Source organism: Orbicella faveolata, unplaced genomic scaffold (assembly GCF_042242905.1).
Source record: "Orbicella faveolata isolate gen_17 unplaced genomic scaffold, um_ofav_v1 contig_12, whole genome shotgun sequence".
NCBI lineage: Eukaryota > Metazoa > Cnidaria > Anthozoa > Scleractinia > Merulinidae > Orbicella > Orbicella faveolata.
Genome location: NW_028301539.1, coordinates 33,950,553 through 33,971,833, shown reverse-complemented (window position 1 = coordinate 33,971,833; position 21,281 = coordinate 33,950,553). Strand labels below are relative to the sequence as shown.

The 21,281-nt window shown below is 39.5% G+C and overlaps 1 pseudogene across 2 annotated transcripts; it reads right to left on the bottom strand.

The window, feature by feature from the left end:
* Positions 1-93: 93 nt before the first annotated feature.
* On the bottom strand, positions 94-20,369 carry LOC110057886 (serine/threonine-protein kinase mos pseudogene; annotated as a pseudogene). 2 transcript variants are annotated; one of them, XR_016205709.1, is made up of 2 exons: positions 20,144-20,369; positions 94-3,133 (listed from the first exon to the last, which is right to left on the bottom strand). The product of XR_016205709.1 is annotated as a serine/threonine-protein kinase mos pseudogene, transcript variant X2 (transcript). The 2 variants fall into 2 exon arrangements; XR_016205708.1 differs by lacking the exon at positions 20,144-20,369 and adding an exon at positions 4,135-4,247.
* Positions 20,370-21,281: the final 912 nt, after the last annotated feature.

Genomic DNA, 21,281 nt, shown 5'->3' with positions numbered 1-21,281 from the left:
GAGCGATCAGTCTCTCATGCACGGCAAGCAAAATGTTCCCAAGAAGAGCAATAAAGACTTAACTAAAGCGACTCTGCAAAAAGCGTTTCGACCTCAGTTTAACTGTACTTTATTCAGTTAAAATTCATTTAAAATATAGACAGTTTTGTCAATAATTTACCCATGCATGGGTCTTATAGCAAAGAACAAGCAATTCGACGTATTTGATGAAGTATCTTTCTACCAAAATCAAGACATACCTCTCAAATAATTTTACTCAATAAATTATTTTCCACAAAGTCTTACATAAAACTATTGAGATACACACTGAACTGAAAAACTACGTACTAGCTAATTCGGCGGCAGAGACATTGACTTGTCGGCAATGTTTAGTTTACGTGTTTCGTGGTATTAATATAAGTCCGATAAATGCAAATCCATAACTTGGACCGAGCTAAGATCAGAGGAAGAAAATATTGTCGTTCGTACGTATGCTCAGCATAATTAGGAATTAGAATGATCACGGTGGCAGTTTAATTGGTGATTAAATTTCTCTAGGAAACGAATAAACTTGCCCGACCCGAATGTGCATGTCCAACAGTTGCTACAAATAACACGTGTTGTCCCATTCAAAATCTTCGATGCGCTCATTGTTTTGTAAATACTTAACATCCACAAATTGCTTGATCTATTTTTAACCGAGTGAAAGATGACTCGCTCGAGCTGAGCGACTTATTATGAGCGACATAAACCTATCCGGAGTGAAATTCGTTTCCTAGGAACAAAATCGACCATAATCCGTGTTTCTCGATAGTTCTTTTTAAACTACCCTTTTTAACGAATGCATTGTCCTTCAAATAAGAGACATATGAATTTAAAAGTGATCAGATTTTAAAGCTGGCCTGTTACATATTCTTTCGTTTGGTTTCCAAAAAATATACAGTTTCGTTAAATGGTATTTCTTTTGATTTTTTTCTCTCGAAGTACCGTAACTGCTTTTTTTACAAGATTATTACTAAATAGTTATATTTATAATTGGAGCTCAGTCTGTCGGCTACTTGAGTATTAAATCTAAAAAGCGCTTTACATATAAAATCTGCATAAATTTACATTTTCTGTTAGTGATAAAAAGATAAAAATGGCATCTTTTTAGGCGAATAAACGACCAGTAAAACGCCGACAAAGTTGTATATCTTTGCTACTAATAAAACTAGATTGCACTTGTAGTGCCGGGGTCTTTTTGTAATAATTAGGTAAACGTTTTCCTTTCGCTTTTATGTGCAAGCCACCCGTAAGAACATATCCGCGCTTTGTGGCAAATTGACTCCGGGCGGTGACTGAGCGAAGATATGCTAACATCGTACGACACGGAACGAGAGAAGTATCTTTGCGTCATTTCACCCAGTGGTGAAAATTGTGTTTGTCTCAACGTTGATGAAGAAATATGGTCTCTACAAAAGATGAAGAACAAAGTCTTACTACAAAATTATCCTAACAAAGGAAACTTCCATGTAGCACCTTTGTCAATTTCGGATAGAAATTGAATCGAATCAATTGCTTTCGCAACGTGTAATTTATCTGATGTACTTGTTGAATTTCGCAAAACCTTCCAAAACTTCGAGCCATTAAATTTACTTTGCTTCTAAACAACCAAGCGCTGAAGAGTAATTTTTTGACCGGACTTTTGCAATTGACGTGGAATCAGGGCAGTTTATTCAGCCGTAATAACAATATTATGAGTGATAGAAGTGGTTTCCAAGAGCCTATTTGTGACAGAAAAATTCTGATGTTTGCGAACTCGGGTACCTCAAGTTGAACTAAAATAAATTTGTTTTTCCTTCCCAGGAAATGTTTCTTTTAGACTTGACGCCTTGCCATTTCAAAAGCAAGCAAATGACACATTTCTGGAAGTGATTCACGATCGCATTAAATCTTAATCGCTTTCTTTGACATCAACTGCGAGGAATTCCCTACGATTTCTTTGCAGAAAGGAGCCTAACATTCTTTTAAATCGCTATTTTCTTTGTAGTGATCGTAAAATCCCTATAGTGTCGCTAGCGGTGGGTCTTAAACATGGATTGGCCTGCCATAGGCTTTCCACTAATTGTTGATAATGACATGAAGTCTCGTCTCCACTCGGTACACGTGGTCGCAGATTGTACGCAACAACGCCGAACACAACAACATAAAGATTTTCCGATCCGTACGGCTGTTCTCTCGTCAGCAATTGCCAGAGACAAATTCCAAGAGAATAGATGTCCGCTTTCGGAGTTGGAGTTTCTCCCTTGAGCAGTTCAGGTGCCCTATAGGCAAACGTGCCTGTCAGATATGAATAGGTTGGACTAGCAGGTAGATTTTCGTCGCCTTCGTCCAATATTTGGCTACAGCCAAAATCTCCCAGTTTACAAACGTCCTTAGAATCCACCAGAATATTGGCTGGTTTAACGTCTAAATGGGCGATATCCTGCTCGTGAATAAACTCCAACGCCATGGTTATGTGAGAGGCGAATTTCAGTCTTCTCTCCTCATCAATAACCTCCTTTTCATTGTCCAGGATATTCCGTAATGTTCGCGACCCAGCAAACTCCATTATAATCATCCTCTCGGAAAGAGGACGATCTAAACTTGACGCTGCTATTGTTCGTACGATGTGGGGATGGCAAAACGATGCTATAGAAGTCTCTGCTTGAAAACTCTGCAACACTGCCCGCGGATTTTTTGAGTTTGTGTTCATTTTCTTAACCGCAACAGTTCCTCCGCGATATTTTCCCTCGTGGACTGAGCCAAAGCCTCCGCTTCCTAACAGCTTTGAGATCTGAACGAGGGCTGCTTCGTCTTCCGAGAGAATTTCAATCTCTCGGACAAAGGCCTTACATTGAGGGGCCATTGTGTCTGCAGTTTCTTTGGACCGACTGCGAATTTGTAAAAGCTTTTCGCTCGCCAGCATTTGTTAAGGGGAAATTCGCCTCGATCCAAGAGTTTTGTTTCCAGTTGTTTCCTTGAAAAGCTCAGTTTAGATGCGTGGCCTTAAGTCTGAGAAGGCCAGCTTCGCGGCGGTGCCTTTTGAACGAAGTCCAGCTTCTTGGCTCCAAAAGAGGCTTCCGCTGAAGTCGCCCGCAACTTCGGTGGAAATGCAAGCCACTGTCGTATTCAGCTGATGTAAAACAAGCAAACAGCTGGTCAGAGAGGTTGACATTTAAAGCGCTATCCAATCACAGCGCGCGTTAGAATGTTTACCCTTTGTTACCCGCCAAAGAGGCGTGACTGCGAGGCAGGCCTTTTCTCGCACGCTTTCAACGCGTGCAGACTCGCTCGACTTCCCAACGTAATTTATGCGAGCGGAAGCGCAAATTGAAATCGAGTTAAACTTTCCCTCTCGTCGTCGCCAAGCACATTCTGCTTGGAAACGGAGACTTTCTGTACCATTAAAAAAAAAAATTCCAATTGTACCGGCCATGAACTAATGTCAATTAGGTCATAATAATGGACATCGTGAATAATTAATCAGTACGGTCAGTAATTATTCCTCTCCCTCCCGTCGAATGGGCTTTTAAATGCTTACTAATGTCAACTTTGCAGATAAAAAGGCGTGCCTCGTTCAGCTTTATACTGTGGTAGCCCCAGCGACTATAAACACTGTGTTTAGAGAACATAAATTTTAATAAACGTGTCATAGTTAGTTTTGCAAAAAAGTCAGGAATGTTTGCGAAACGCTTGTCAAATATCGCTTTCAAATTCAGCTTATGTGGTGAGCCTCAATGAGTTTTATTCAACAAGTTATCACCTTTTCCGCTCATGCGTGGAATCGATCGTTTTTCTGATCTTTTGTTCTCGAACGTTTGATCAATATCGAGAAGAACTGAATTTTGTGCAACTGAACGCGATTCTACCGAAAGCGTCGATTGCGAAATGTACTTGAAATTGAGTTCCAGGAGAGCCAGTGGTATAATAGTACCAGTAAAATCACCAGTTTCGCGTCGCTTCTTCTACAAAAGCACTGGTACTTTGTCGGTTAGCTGCTTTCTTTGTCTGCTATCTTCCAATGACCCTTGAAAAGAGCGTTTTGAGCAGGTAGCGTCCTCGTTAACAGCTGGCGAAGGAAAATTTTCCCCGATCGATTGTCACGAGTTTCTAGAAAAAAAACCTAAGTCTTACCTTACAGAGTAGATTTGATTCAAAACTCTTGAGCAGCGCTCGGTTACATGGAACAAAGACAGCCACGCTCGCCAGTTGACACTACAATGCTCACTAGATGTGATAAATGCCGTATTTCTATTTAATGAAATGAAAGTCACACAGGCTTCCTCTTTTCAATTGCCTAAGACAGCTGTCTTTTTTGTCGCGGTTTGTTGATGAATTCACTGAACGCGAACTACAATTGACAGGACGTGGCGGAGCGCATATTAAAAGCATCACTTCCGAGCTGACTGAGGCATATGCATGTTCAAGAAAACAGACCTGAGAAGCGCCTTAAGATCGGCATGGGCCTCATTACGAACTGATCTGAATGACAATTAAGAAGAATTTTTTTCTTTGTTTAACTGCCAACAAAAATTTACTTAGTTGTCGACCTTTTCCACTGTCATTTACACGAAATAATCTGACTTTACGAAAATTGTTTCCCGTTTGAAGAGTTAGTCCATGAGAGAATCTTCTTTGTCTACTTCTGTTTCGTGAAATTCTAATTGGTGATAATTTGGTTTATCGTTAGCGCGATGACTAACCCAATCAGACGTATTCATATTCAATTTCAAAATGTTAGGTTTATTTTCAATTAGTGATGTTGTCTGAGTAAAGACGTTAAATTTCCATTCCGAATTTCTGCGAATTTCTACTGCGATCGCCTTTCAGTATAGCCTGATGGTGATCTAAAGAATGTTTAGTGTTCGCTGCCAAATGTCTTGGCCATTTTCCGTTGAAATCATTTACCTATTAATACGCGTCTTGAAACATGAGTTAAACGCTGAAAAAACTTTATTACCTCGCATTCAGGATAAATCTTACGACGCAGCTGAATATTTCTAGCTGAGCGTCCACCGTTCATTTCCTTCAATTATACTTGGAGGAATTTCAATCCAAGACAAGAATGTTCCGTGCATGATCAGGAATTCTGTTCTCGTGATAGGCTTGCTTAAAACTGTTAAATGTGCTATGAAAGGTAATGAGAAACTGGAGATTGATCATTTCATGACAAGGGACTGACGATATCTGTTGACACGACAATCAGAGGGATCAGAGGGTTATAATTTTAATCAGCTGATCAGAATGCTTTCTGTCGCTCAAGTAATTTGTTGTAATTGTAATGCGTGGTTCAGTTCCACCTGTTACCATTCCCCCCCCAAGGCAACCCCCGGGACAAGTCCAGTTATTCGTATCCGGGGGTGGAGAATTGTCTAAGAGGGTCTTGCCTGTGGAGGGGCGGGGGTGGGTAGGGAACGGAGCAAATCAAAAAATTGCTTTGTACATGTGGCTTATCAAACGCAATGACAACGCAGCGCTTGCCAGACCTAAAGATATTGTTTTGGCTGGAACAAAACAATCTTTCTAAATTAAAGCCCATGTTTGAAGGTAAGATTATTTAATATAACTGTGAAATCAAAAGAGTTATACATTATTACAGATCGATTACCTGTATATTGAGTAAAATGTTTGCTATAGCAAACATTTTACCCAATATAAGGTAATGCTCTGATCTATACATATAAAATCGGTAGCTATTGATTCAATCTTTTAAGAACACTTTTTATACGACTTTTATATTGAAAGTATTCATTTGCTAAAGAAACACTTTGAAACATTATATATGATTCAATATTCTCTTTACTTTTTGGGATCGTCAATGTAAAATAAATCAGTTCTTTTTATCAGTATGTGGTAACTATATATATATATATATATATATTATATATAAATATATATCTATATCTATATCTATCTATCTATCTATCTATCTATCTATCTATATATATATATATATATATATATATATATATATATATATATAGATAGATAGATAGATAGATAGATAGATAGATAGATATTACTCTACGTAGTATCCTTCGTTCATAAACTCTAGAAAATCGTTGCGTTCTTGACCAATATTGCCACCCCTTTTATTCCACATACAGACAGTTGAGGTAGATAAGAGTACCGGGGCGGGGAACAGGCCGCCGAATAAGAAAAAAATGTCAAATCCCAGGGGTATGTCCGGGGGGATGGTAACAGGTGGAATTGAACCTCGCATAAAAGCAATGTCTTACACTAAAAAGCATTCTGCTTCAACCTCAGCTCAGGTATTGAAAAAGCATTAGGATTCTAATCGGGAGAGTCCGACAATTTTACAAGCAATTTATTCCCAAAGATAATAAATGAGGTGGTGTATTTTTAGCTTGGTAGATATATGAGTTGACTAATTTTTCTGTCAGCTAGTAACACAAGCATACCCGGAAAAAGGAATCCGAGTTCTCCATCCAGGAGTCGAACCGAAAGCCTTCTAGATACTAGTCCAGACACTCTAGCTCTGAGCTACAGGAGATTCGGGGGAGCTATGGTTGTTAAACTACAATGAGCGACAAAAAATAATGTTGAGACTCTTCGCAGTAAGATTCGATTTTCGAGCGTCTTGGAAACATTTCCCTTCCCCCTTTCCCTCCCCAAACAATGTTGAATTTTCTACTTTTAAGACTGCACAGATCACAACACCTACACAACATTGAATTGGGTGACCGGGGGTATCAGAGCATTAACGCTAAAAGTTTCTCAACACTACCTTTTTTCAGTCGCCCATTGTAGGTTCTTGAGACAGACATCTTTCATACTGCTAGGGGAAGAATGTCTACGCAAAGTGGCATATTCGCAAAGAAAGCAAATTTGGTGGTGGAATTTTAGAGTGGTAAATATGAGATAAAAGAATCATCTTCTCCTATGCTATTTACCGGACTAAATTCCATTCCTCTCCCTCATATATTACCTTTCTCACTTACATTTTTCTTCTGAATCGCAAATGTTAGAAAAGATGAATATCGAATATAACACAGCTTGTTAGACTTAACATCTACAAGACAGAATGAAGGGTAAGGTAATCCCCCACGGCATAAATCCTATTCCCAAGGTGATCCCTCAAGTTATTTTAGATTGCTGCCAGTTTCTGAAATCCCAGGGGAGTCTCGAAATAACCAATCCTGTGACGCGGATTTTAGTAACGTGGACAGCCCAAGCGGCTTTACATACATTTTTCCTGCTCCCAAAAACATTCACGCATCACACGTGCTAAAATGAATAGAGGAAGAACTGGGTACCATGTCTAAAAATAATTTGAGATGGTTTTACCGTGGGAATAAGGCCTAAATGAAGGATTAACTCTCTTGCGTTCATCCTCTCTTGACGTCTTAACAGTGTTTATGGAAATAGTCACCAAATTTGGAGTTCATTGGATGCAGTTTCTTGAAAGGTTAAACTGAAAAGTATTTAACACTGATAAAGCGTCATAATCAGCTCAGGCCCGGTTCATACGTCGCATTTCTGCCGTGTCGAATTCAATTCAACGAATTAAATTCGACAGAAATTCGACGTCAGAATCGGCTGCCGCATTTCTGCCGCACGTTCGACTGGTCTTGTCGCATTATCCGACAGAAATGCGACAACGATTCAGACGTCGAATTTCTGCCGTGTCGAGTCTAATGCATGCATTATGTTAATGTATTGAGAATGTGGAAATGTTTTCTCGCCAAAGAAAAAGAAGAAACTTGGCCATTCTCGACCCAATGCAACCTGAACATATTGCAACACATTCTGCTCCGTTGTCAGCCTTCTCCTTTTCGTTCCATTGGCGGTCAAGTTTTCGCAAAATTAAAGTCCTTCGTCGCTCAGTATTTTCGTCCGCCATATTGAATACCCTACATTTAAAACATTTTCCGCTGGCCGACATACCCGACAGTACAAATTCTGAATTAAGTGCGAGCAGGAGCCATAATCGGGGACGGAGACCGTAAGCGCGCGCCATTTCTAGTATTGGGGTTGTCCCCATGATATGGGACAATAATTCTATTTTTAGAACAAATTGCGCCATCGCCTGCGCACACGCGCGTCCATGCTGCGCGGATTTTTGCGGATGTCGCGCGGGGGGGAAATGGCGTCCAAAATTCCCGACATTTTTCATGTTTTTGGCCCACAACTCATCGCGTTTACGTCAGTTGGAATTTTGCTTCAGTATTTTCGTCGTAAGCTGCTCCAGTTTGAGTGAAGTAAGACAGTGTCGAAGTTAGGTACGTTCCGCTTTAAGCTTAGATATATATCGCTGACCAAGTTGTGTTCCGACGGATGTTTCTTTTACATGAGCGGTACATTACCCCACTTTAAATTTCCCATAACAGCTATTCCATTACACAGCAAAAAACTAGCTGGATATATTTAGATATAGCAGAGCTTCAGGACTTCATAGTTTCTTAGCTCCTCTTGCCACTCGCTTGCGAGGAATTTGCCAGTCTATCGCGACCGAAAAGTAAAACAAAATTTGCTAGTTTGAGTTTCGCCTGAATTGTAAGCAACGCTTGATGTTTCATCAAGGCCCAATAACTTTGCGTCCGTAGATAATTCTCAGTTTTATTCGTGTAAAAATCCAGAAAATCCTCTGTTGTCGATGAACGAGAGCGCCCGCCGATGCGTGTTTTGTGCAGTCAGTAAACATGACAAATTGGACTTCTGCCGCACTTTCGTGTGAATGCGTACATCGAACTCAAACAATAACTCTATAGTTTTTAAATATGTTTAAGATTGATAAATGTTTCAGAACATATTAAAAGCTAAGCTGAAAATATGCGAAAAAAGCAGAAATAATCAGCAAAGTTACGATGACGCTTTCTTTAATCAACTTCGAATAACGATTTCGATTTTGTTGATCGAGTTATCAAAACTCCTTGTCTATTTTCATTTTCGCAGTGTAAAACTTCACTATGCTTATGTTGAAGAAACACACATGATGTTAGTAGCCTTTTTGTGCTCGTGAAATTTGTTGCAGCATCTCAGCACAAAAGATAACGAAAGAAATCTTTGTCAAGATTTGTTAACAATTGAAAACACCGACTCGGACTTGAAAGTGCACGAGCTGCACTATGCAAATGAGCTAATTGTACGCGTCAGACTTTCCGATTTCAAAAAGTTTTGCAAACTCACCAAACAAGCGGAAACAATAAGAAACCATCAAAACAGGTTTTGGTTATGATTAACCATTGTCTGAGAAACTCACAAATTAACTCGATACCAGAGTAGAGAGTTTTCTTGCTATATTCTTAAGTCAGAACAAACACAAAAACATACGCGTAAGCTTACAACTAGCGCGAACAGATCTTATTATCCATTCCCAGCGGGAGATTGAAGTCTTGTTTTCGACCCTGAAAAACCCACCTTTTCCGTTAGCTCAGAGCATAAAACTACATATAAGCGCCCTGATTCGTATTCCCTGCTTTATTCCCTGCCTACGCTGTGAAAAATACGCAAGATAATCTCTCAAGGTCTCGCAACTCTCACCATTTGATCACGCAACGTGACAACATCCACGCGAGAGCCCCCGACATGTACGTGGATCCGCGCGGATATATGACGTCAGGATGGCGCAATTTGTTCTAAAAATAGAAACATTGTCCCATATCATAGGTGCGCGCGGATCCCAAGACTTACGGTCTCCGTCCCCGATTATGGCTCCTGGTGCGACACAAGTGCGACGTATGAATCGACAGTCGTATCTTTACCGCACTTAATTGAATTGAATTCGACACGCAGAAATGCGACGTATGAACTTGGCCTCAGTTTATATGAAGCACTTGGAATAAGACGTAGCGACAAGCAAGATCACACGCGCTCAAAAGAGTTACAAAGTGAAAGCATCATCAGTAACTTAAATCTTTAGACGTGGTACATACGTGGTAATTTGCACATCTTAATTCCTTGCCATGTTCATGGAACTAAGGATAAACTAAACTAAGGATCAATTAGACTGCCTCCTTCCCCCACCCCCGTCACCTTCCCCTTTTCAAAAGATAAGGTTTTAGAGTCATTTAAGTTATCAGCGTTTAGATTTTCTTGTGTTTTTAAAAAGCTCTGACGACAAATTCCAATCTACGGGTAGAAGTGTTTCAAGCCGTTTGTAATTGATCCTCGAACCTTTTGGCTCATTAAATGTTTGGGTAATGAGGATGATATAAAACTGAATGCCAGACTGCCTACAATGTGACCGATCAAAGCAGCTCGAGCAAAATGATTTCACAATGGCTCTTCGATAGCAACTTGAATCTGACTGGCCAACACGACGTGTTCAGTTTACCAAATTAATGCTCTTGTCTGAGTCATTTATTAGAATCTCTAAAAGTGATTCGGTTGAAATAACTAACGAGCCTTCTCGATTATTCTCTATTACAAACGAGAAATTAAGCGGTTGCTTTGCGAATCAAAGAGCAAGTCTTTTATCACCGACATCAGGTCAGCGTCATTCAGGAACTCAAGATGTTTCGACTTGATTTATAAACAGCTGCTACCAAAATTTTTGATCGGTCGAAATGAAATATTGAAAACCTTTGCTGCCTGATCAACGTCAAGAATTTCAAGAATTTAGTCTGGTTATTAGATACAAATGAAGCATTTTTTGATAGCTGACTTCTCAGTACTGATTGGTATATTTCAAGTTATCAGCTGAACTGACATTTGCACATACGTTTATTTATTTATTTATTTTTTTACATTTACTACTACTTGATTATTATGTTTGTTAAAAGGCGCCGAACAATTGTTCAAATAATTCAAAATATTTTAGCATTTATATTGAAAGCTTTCAAAGGATATCGACCCGCTCCAACAATGACACCCTCTCGAAGCAAGAACAAAACAAAGCAAGTTTAATGTCATCGACAATCAATGTCTCCAATTAGAAAGTGGGGTAAACGGGCTCAGTGTTAAAGTTGATAAATTTTGATTAGTCTTATAATTTACTGAAAAGACTTCTTCCAGCTCTGCACATTTGTTTTGGAATAGCTTGTAACTCATTTGTTATTCGGCTTTGGACAGTTATTTTAGCTCTGACTCGGTGTTTATGAAAATAACAAGTTGATGGGAGACAAAATATATAATCTATAATATAAGTGTTTGAGTAAAACAGTTACGATGCTCAAAGGCAAGCATACCATCCGAATAAATCATCAAGAAATTTACTTTATATTTAACTTTTCCAAGCTTATTTCAAAAATCACCGCTTAACTTTGTATGTGGAGAGAATATTAGAAAAGAGTAGACATAAGGGACACTGCTGACAATAATTATTAAAATTAAAACCGCACTATTTTAGCTTTTTCATCGTCTGAAAATGCTAGCATCGCCCGAAAGCAACTGATCTTCTCTTTTAAAGATTAAAGCTAACTCACTTGAATCTTTTGACTTACTGATTAAACGCAAATTATCGAACGAAAAGCTAATAAGACTGGTATAAGTTTTCTTCGACGGTGTCCTGAGCTACTGATACACAACAATAACTAACACCATACCTGAGTTGGATAGTGAGAAAACTTGCATCAGATACAGCGAGAAATGTTTCCGCTAATTCAGTAGACTGAGCAAATGGATGAATTTTTGGTCACTGCTAAACCTCTCCCGATCAATGCTGCGTAAATATGACTTTTTCGCAATACGAAGTGTATTTTACAGCAGACGAGTAGGTGGAGACCCCCTGGAAACTGATATCACCAAGGCGTACTCATAATTGATCATTTAACTCGACAAGGGGAGTACGTGAACGGAATATCTTAAGCCGAACACCATGAAAATGTTATACATAAATATTTCAAGTTTTAAAAGTAGCTGGTGCCATTTTTGCATACTTAATTGCGAATAGAAAGAATGTACAAGCACCAATTGCAGAATTCTCTGGAAAGCTTTTGTTTGTCCCGTTGTTGCTGACGAGACCTAACTATGACGAGATGGAACACAGAAATTCAGCTGAAACAACAACGACCTGTTTCCCTGCCTGTTGATGCAAGGAAAAAGAATGTTGAAATTAGATGGAAAAGTATTTTTCGTCTAGAGTGGAAATCCCATTTGAAATAGCTCGTTAGGCCCAGTTCAGACGCCGAACTTTTCATGAGCCGAACTTAATTCGAATTTGGACCGACCCAAATTATCAAAAGTACACCTTGTGATTCAGACGTCGAACTTAATTCGCCGAACTTTATTTAGTTTAAACCAAAACACATCGAAATGTCAGCGATTTTCAGGCAAAGTAAAAACTGCTTGTAAAATACATTATAATAATTTAGACATTAGGTTCGGCTCATGAAAAGTTCGACGTCTGAATCAAAGCCGTTCCAAAGTCGAAATTCCCGGCTGAGCTAGGCGGGAAGAACGGCTGGGCCGTTCCAAATTCAAATAGCCGTTCTTAACTGATTCAGACGCCGAACTTTTCATGTACTTAATTCAATGTATTTGGTTCGGCTCATGAAAAGTTCGGCGTCTGAACTGGGCCTAACTCTCGGTAACTCTAACTAAACGGCCAGATAGTTCGAGCTACGAGCACTCGATTTAATTGACTAACACAAGCTTGCTCTCAACGCACCAGTACCAGAGCGATATTTTAATGAGTGAAATTTCTTTATTGTGAATCGTCAAAGTAACGTAAGATTTGTTAAGATCGATGAAACTTGGACAAGTTACACTCATATAATATTATCGGAGGAGTTTTTAACCGCTCAAACATCTTGAACGATCACTATATCAGTTACGTAGGTGCCCTTCCTATCCAAGGATAGGCCAGAGACAGTACCTCTGAATTCAAAGACAGTCACTGCTTTACTTTGTTTCATGCAGCTTGAATGTAAACACTCAAAACAATGCGACACTTGTAGAGTATAGTCTAGCAGTATTTCATTTATTTTCATTTGTTAACGTGACTTTCAAGTTCCCGTTATGGAAATTTACTGTACTAGTCTCTTAAAATCACCATCCACGTTTCGATATTTTCTGAGTTTACCACTGTTTAGAAAACGCCTAAATTATTCACCTGACGATCATCGACGGTCTGGGATCAGCATATAGTTGTGTACAAAGTCGTAACTCAGTATTTATCAAGACAGACCGGGAAAATACCACTTTAAAATGAGCAAACTCATGTTCCTAGCGGCTAAAATCACTTTCAATGACTCAGTGCTTTTACGCACGCCTACAGTAACTAGACATTTGAAGTTAATCGTCAGCTAACTCGTAAGCTCAACGTTGAACTTAGCAGTAAACAACATTAGCTCCGTTCGCGCCTGAGAAAGTTTAGTTGTCCTCCTCGAAAAGTCAGTACTTAAGTACTTTTCAAATATTCGTTGAAGTGAAATCGATGTACTACTGGTGGCAAGTCCTTTAGGTCTATCGTAGGTCAACTTGGGCTTTATTATTCCGCGGGACTCCTAGTGGTTTGAATTCTTTACTTCAAAAACAACCTTGTGCCCGAAGTCTTCTTTTCCCTTGTCCAGTGGCCGGAAAACGAGCGACCCTGGAAAGATCCGATTTGAAGTCCGAAAATATCGGACTTCCGATTGAATTGTGCATGTCTGACTGGCAAACACGAGGCTCAATCGAGACTTTGGCGTTTTACTTCCGCTCATTTCCACTGTTTTTAAAACCAATCAAAATCGAGCCCGTAACGGAACTCTCTAGAGTCGCTCGCTTAGTCAAGCTTGTTAATTTTTCAGCCAATTTTCAGTGGTTGTATTAACTCTTGGCTTGAACGTGGAAAATTCCAGAAAATTGAAACGTGCAAAAGCGTTTGACCGCTGTGCATCCTATCGAGGGGAGAGAAGTGGAGGCATTTAGCCCGAAGGGGAAGTTACCGTTTCTTTTATATTACCCTAGCCCTGTGATGTTTATCAAAGGGCAATAAAACGTTAGATCTGCAAGGACAAAAAGGTTGTCGCTACAAGGCCCGTTATAAATGTTTATCCCACCTTCACTCTCCTCTCAAAGCTGGTTACGTAAAACCTATTCTGCTCTAAAACAGGCTCGAAATAATGTTGCAGGGAAGTGGGCCTTGTTTGAACAAAATTGTGACAAAGCTTCAAGCCCCAACACCGCACTGGTCTACAAAACTACGGCCGTTGGTTTTAGCCAAACTACGTTTTTGCTATATACCGCAGCTAAAGATAATCAATTTGAAAGCAGTGGTCACATAATACGTCTCTACGATTTGGCTAGTGACCTGTACGCATGCTCACAGCCTATTACCCACGTATGGAAGATGCCAATCTCTGAGAAACCTTAGACTCTAGATTGGACAGCTGGTCAAGGACTGGACACGAACTCTGGGAGTGAGACTAGCAAGATGCTGGCATGGAAAGTCAGATTACGCAATGATTGTGGTCGCTTGTTAAAATAAGTGCATCGTTTCCAAAATCAACACACCAAGCAACGCAAATTCCAATAATTCAACATAACTTATGTTCGTCGAAGTACCTCTGTTTAAAAGTTTCTTGTCCAGACGAAGAAGAAGAAGAACAAAAAACAGGTGCGATCCCTAAAGACGACGTAAGTTTCTATTCAGCCTTGTTAGGTTTTTTCATGCGCATTAGACCGCAGTCAACGAGAGCATTGTGCTTCCTAACAAAGGAAGCACCACGAGGTTTCTGTGTTATTGTATTGTAGTCTTTCATACGATATTGCGCCTGCAGACAATGAGGCTGGTTGTACAGATTAACGCGAAGTTATTGAAGAAAAAAGACTAGAAAAAGGTAGTTTTACTGTTCTTTATGTACGCTTACTGTAGATCGACAACATAATTTTAACAAATCGGAGTTTTGTTACACTAAGGTTAGGATACGAGAAACCTGCCTGAAAATACATTATTTATTTTACTGGCCGTCTGACTGTTTCAATAACTTTTAATAAACTTTATTGGTGCGTCGAAAAAAAATGGAGAATGGAGTAAGAATGGAGTTTGCTAGAGTTGCAAGAAAATTGGGAAGTCCCAGATATGAAATGATTCATTTGTATGATAGCAAGAGAAAGCGCTGTACGTTTATAAACCGAAAGCAATGACTGATTTCAAATGTAATCTCGGACACAGTGTATTTGTAGAAAACATTCCATGCTAAAATACCCTCCAAGTTGATTAAGAAAACACTTTAAGATTCTAAAGAAATACTTCACAAGTGGAATAGTATACCGCCGAGAAGTTACGTTTGGAATATTCGACGAATTTCGCAACAAGTATAAATGAAAGCTTAGCGCGCGCAAAGCGAGTAGCAGAACTAAGTATCTTGCTGTTCTTTTCGTAACATGACACACGCAGTCAATTTAACTGTCCCGTCGCATCTTTAGACGAAACTCAATAAAAAATACAAGCGCAGCTGGGTTGAGTTTAGAACGACGAATTTAGGGCGATTATAAAAATATATTTCTTAGCGCCAAAAGTCATTCTATATGGAAAATGTTGACTTTTAACATCTCGCAAAAAATATGTGTTGTAAACCAGTAAATTGCACTGCAAGACACCAGTTAATAATCGAGCGAGACCAACGGAACACGTTTTAAAATGTACAAAAAAAAAATAATAATAACAAAAAGTAGATTGAAAATTTGGCTTGCTACCAGCATCGTTTGGAATAACTTTCTATTTACCTTTCGTTACAATGTCGACTGATTTTGCTCCAGGCGGTTAGGTATTCCAAAGTTTCTTTCGTAAGAACGCAACTTGCGACTTAACCGTTTCACTTTTGCAAACAAACGTTGTCTCGAAAGCACATGTTCATCATGTTGGCTTAGCAGCTTTGGCGAATCACAGCTAAAAATATTCCGGAGTAAACTGGCGTCCATCCAAGCTTTCGAAAGCTTTCTCAATTTATTGTATTCTAACACCTCTTCTCTCGCACCTGCCCAGAGCGGAGGCCACAAGCACTTCACACTTTCTTGGACACGCCGTGAATTTGGAGCAATTGATATGAAATCCTTTTAAATTAAAAATTACGCTCCATTTAACGTCAATATCGTTTAATTACGCTTTTTTTGCTTCACTGAAAAAGAGCTGACTCAGAAACCAATAGATTTACCAATCAGATTTATAGACCGTTCACTGCATTTTTAAGAAGTTGGGCTAAAGAAATGAGTTCCTTGTGAACTTTACACCTGTCTCTCAGGTGACCGGTAACAGTTAGCCTAGGTAAGTTACCTTTTATGTAAAAGCCAATTGGTTTGTGATGTAAATCAACTTGGTGGGTCTATTCATACCGTTTCAACTGGATAAATTTGGTCAACTGCAAATTTAAGGCTATTGGCTATATTTTTAATGACCAGTTATATATTCGATTCCCATTTTCCATTCCATTGACCGTCAGTTAAGGGTTTAATTTAAAGACATCTCGGCCAGTTAGTACGCGCGCTGTGATTGGTCAATTTAGCGGGCCGTAATCTATTGTACGGCCCGCTAAAATTTAAAGCTGTTTTTGTTGTCAAAATGTTTCGTGATTTATCGCCAAGTGTTCTTAACATTTTTAGCAGGTAAACGTTTAAAACTTTCTTTTACTTCTAAAATTGTGTATTAAAACTTACTAACGATTTCAAATTGACTCGTTTAGCTTTCGAGGTGCGTCAGAAATTTGAAGCCGTTCTGTGTGAATAGAAATCGTTCCCGAACCCGTCAGACACCGGGTAGAGATATAATAAATATCTTACTGACCTCGTTTTCTCAGTCCGTACTGTAAGTTACGAATCCTTGTTTTTTTTTCCCCTTCGATTTATGGCCCAAGCGCGAAGCGCTTGGGCCATAAATCGATGGGGCTGAAAACTCGGTCCGTAACTTACATTATTATATGGCTGTGTCTCACAAGGACTGGGAACTACCGAATTCACGAATTTGATTGGCTGAAATCGATATTGACCGCGGTCTAGATTTTCCCAACTAGACCGGCATCTGTAGACCGGTTTCATTTTGCGTTGAAAAAGTAGCAAACTAAAATACAAAAATGTTCACCATTTTCTTTTATTTTCTTCTCAATCATTTATGGAAGTGCCAAAAAGCCTGGTAACAAAAAAAAAAAAAAAGAAGTAAAGAGGACGAACAAATATTGGCAGGTTTAAGTTAAGCTCATCGCCGTTCGCAAACAAAATGCCAGCAAACCAGTACATTAAACGAATTAAAGTTTTCTTCTTTGCTATGTAATAAACATCTTATTAACCGAGCTAAGTCGGTCTGTATGGGAGAATCTTGACCTCGGTCTGTACTCACGACCTCGGTCAAGATTCTCCCATACAGACCTCCTGCCCGGTTAATAAGAGCTAAGTACGGCCCTCGAACTCGGGTAGCAGGAGGTATGTACGTTTGTCTGGCAGAAGTGTCTAATCACTAGGAGAATTTAAAATTTCATTAACCTGAATTCAATGTCGTATGACTCGATCTGTTGTTATCTGGGATGACCTTGACTCTCGCCTTGTAAGCTCTGTATTGTCTTCACAACGCTGCCAGACCAAGTCAGTTAAAATAGCTCGATCTATACATGAAATTAAACTGACCTGACAATAAAACCGTACAGAGAGTCTAAAAAGAGACCACGCCTGGAAAAAGATGTTCTTTAACCCTTTGATAAAATAAAATAAAATCCAAAACTTACCGATCAAAAGGCGTCAGCCGGTCTAACATCTTCGTTTATAATATAGCACCAGTTTAAGATTTTACCGTTCTTTTCAGTTGAATTATTTTGTTCGGAAATCACTGTACGCTCTTATTAGACTAATCTTATTCGGGACCGCCTTATGAGAGAATATTGGACCTCGCTTGTACAATCAGGACAGTTGAGACCAAAGGCTAATCAGATTTTCCCAGTGCGGGCCCGGGTCGAATTAATAAGTAAACAGGTACACTTGTATCAAGATTGGAAATAAACAGGCTAACTCTATCTACCCCAGACGACGAAAAAGCAAGTACATCAACTAGCTACACTGTGATTACTCTCCGAGTCGCAATGTTGTTTTTGTAAACTGTGTTCCTTTGCTTTGTTGTTTTTTTTCTAGGGTTACAACGAGTGAAAATATGGGACAATGAACAACAGGTCAAAGACAATTAGATTCTCTATCGGGACTTTCGGTTCGCTCAGTTTGGCGAAAATGCAGTGAATGGTTAAACGATATTGATTCGACTGTAAAGAAAAAAAGGAAATGTAAAGAGGTCCGTCTCCAGGTAACTGTTTTCTTTGTTTCTTCAACGTTTAATACCATCCTGCAACCATTCGGAACGAGGCTCTAGGGAATAAATACAAAGTTTGTGGGGTTTATTCCCCAGAGCCTTGTGCTGAGGTCTATTGTCTTAGGCTGAATTTTAATATATCGAAATTGGTCTATTAAGATTTACCAATTCAAAGTCTTTTCCAGATCAGACCCAAAACTCTAAATGTAACGAGAATGTAAGTCTCATACTTTGAGAGTTTTAAAACTGTTGTTTGTTGTGTACAACTGTGGCGAAATCGATCGCGCTGATCGCAACTGTTTGTAAAATATTTACATGTTTTTTTAAGTACAAAATGCCTGAGATACATTGGTCGAAAGGTTCGTTTAGATGAGAGTATATAAACACAGTTTTGACGTTTTAATTCGTGCGGATTTTTGAGAAATATTTTATAAAAACAACAAAGTGCTTTTTCCATGTTTATATAGCGTCATCTGAACACTTGGGGGGTCAGTGGGAGAATTCTCAGAAGTTATGCAAACCCTCACCTGCGTGTAGGGTTTGCACAACTGTCTCGAATTCTCCGAATCCCCCCTCGTGTTTAGATAAGGCTATGTAAACACGGAGAAAGTGCTCTATCGCTTAATTATAAGAGAACTAAGAGAGAACTAGGAGAACTTGGGGGTATTATTACATCCCGAAAAGAGTTTCCAATAAAACAGCTCAAGCGTTGTCATGCGTAGCTTGTTGCCACGATACATCATGCCAGCATTATGTGGGCGTAGTGAATTGTGGGATATATACGAGGTCCTGGGATCAAGTGTATTTTCGCGCTCTTCGAAAAAAGAGAGACGCTATTAATAGGTTTTACTTTTCACGGCAACAAATAATAAAAAAATTCTATTTTATTAACATGGATCGGCCCATATTGTCGTTTTAGGTTTCTAAGACGGGACCCTCCGAAATTTAATAGATGCTAAATTTAAAAGTGACGGGGATTCTTTATCGGACTATTTAAATTCCCAAAACTACCACCGTATAAATCTGCCCGCATAAATAATTTCATTCTTTACGATAAAAAGTAAACCAAGAACCTGATAAATAAGCGAAACGGGCGAACCGTTAGCTAGGAAACAAACAACATGCTGGGGGAGGGGATAACCTGTGCCAATGGCTTATTCCACCCGGAGGGGGGCGGGGCAATTCTCTAATTAACTTCACACTACGGAAATCGTAGTCAAAGGCCGGTCTCAAGGAATCCAATGGCTTTCGAAGCATTTCGGATTCTTAGGATTGGAACGAACTTCTCTGCTGTTTTACAACCCGTTTTACGCAAAATGACTTCGAAATCCTTGTCTGTTCGTTTTACCGGTGACTCTGGGCAAAACGTTTTCATTGAGATTTGGCTGCTTTTCAATTAATGGTAATTGATGAGCCAAAATAATGAATGAATGAATGACCTAATGTCTTTTACTAGTCACAAGTGTTACACTGGCGACTTTGAACTGCTTCCAGCTGATAGATACCAAAACACCCGTCCGCAAGAAAAAACCGGATCGACAACCAATCACAATTCATCTTTCAAATGCACTGCCACCCAGAGGACCTACAGTAGGTTTTAAAACGGGTGACATCTACCTGCAAATTCCACCAATCAAACCGCAGCTTGATAAACAACATGACTGGAGATTTAAAATAGATGCTCTCCATTCATCATCGCTATTTTCATTTAAAAAATGTTCCTACTTTTTCCGAGTCTTTTGTTTTCTCCGCAAGCGTGCCTAAAATTATCTGTCTTTAGCGTCTTAGTACAGTTTCTTTTTCTTTTTTTTAAATCAGTTTAGCAGTTTCTTGATTTTTTTTGAGAATTAGCATAGGTGCCAAAGCAACTTGTCGATGAAAATATATCATTGCAATCCTGTACTAATCGTCTGTCTCAGCTTCACTCTAAGACGACGGAATTTAATCAGTTACAGTTTCAAGTGTCCTTACCTCTCAACCTTCAGCTTTAACAAATCACTTGAACGAGCCGCATATCCAAGGTTTAGCTGCAGCTAAGGACTTGAAGTTCCTCGATAAATAAATTTCACAGGTACGACTGGAAGAGAAATCTTTTGAGACATCACTGGTACAACCATTCCCAGGTCCTTCTCGGTCAGGGTAGCCCAAATGAAAAAGCCTTCTTGAGCCCGCAGTTTTTTTCCAAGTGTTGTTAAGCAACACGAAGTAATTGGGGCCGTAAAGAATATGCCAAGAAAGGATTTCAAAACATCGTAAAATTAAAATTCTCAAATACATAAAGCCCAGTTCTCCACAGGGACATGAACTTGCTAGTTGGTTTGTTTCTTTTTCTAAGGTCCTTTCTAAATTGAGGCGGGGGGTGGGGGTAGGCGTGGGGAGTTATCCAAAGCCGGCAATCAAGCTTTCCAAAAGTAGCTGATCGCAGAAAAAAAATTATAATACATATAAGAACACCGCGAGATTAGGTTCTCGAATGCCCCGTCCACACCTTGTCGGAGGAATTTGAAAACAGAGGTTTCACTCTGAAAACGCACCAAATGTTTTCCGTCCACACTACGCCGGAGATATTTGCTCGCATGATTAAGGTGACGTCATCGTTTTCGAAAAGCTGTATTTCCAAAATGTTTTCCGTCCACACGAAAACGCCAAGCCGACATTTTCAAATTCCCCCGGTTTGAAGAGCGTTTTTGAGAGGCTCCGTTTTCGTGACGGATTAGAGTGGAAGGTAGGCTTTTCTGTAGAAATAAAGCTGCATTTCCAAATTTCTCCAACGTAGTATGGGCGGTCCTCAGTCATCAAATGGACATGGCCCACACCACAATGAGTCAAAATATCAATCCAAAAACTTATTTTCCGATACCTTTCACTCACAGGAGGCAGGGCGGGAGATGATGTTACTCGTAAATTTTGATAGAAGACTTTCGCCAGCTGACAAACAATGGAAGGAAGAGGCTAGTAAAATTCGTAGACTACACCTCCTGGTCTATTCCATCGCCTCTTAAATACTGGCGTCCTCGCCTTCACGTGGTACGCGAAAGGCCTGGATGGACGCGTGAAACCATAGGCGTCTGAAGGTTCCAAACGAATAGGGTCGGTATACGTTTCATCT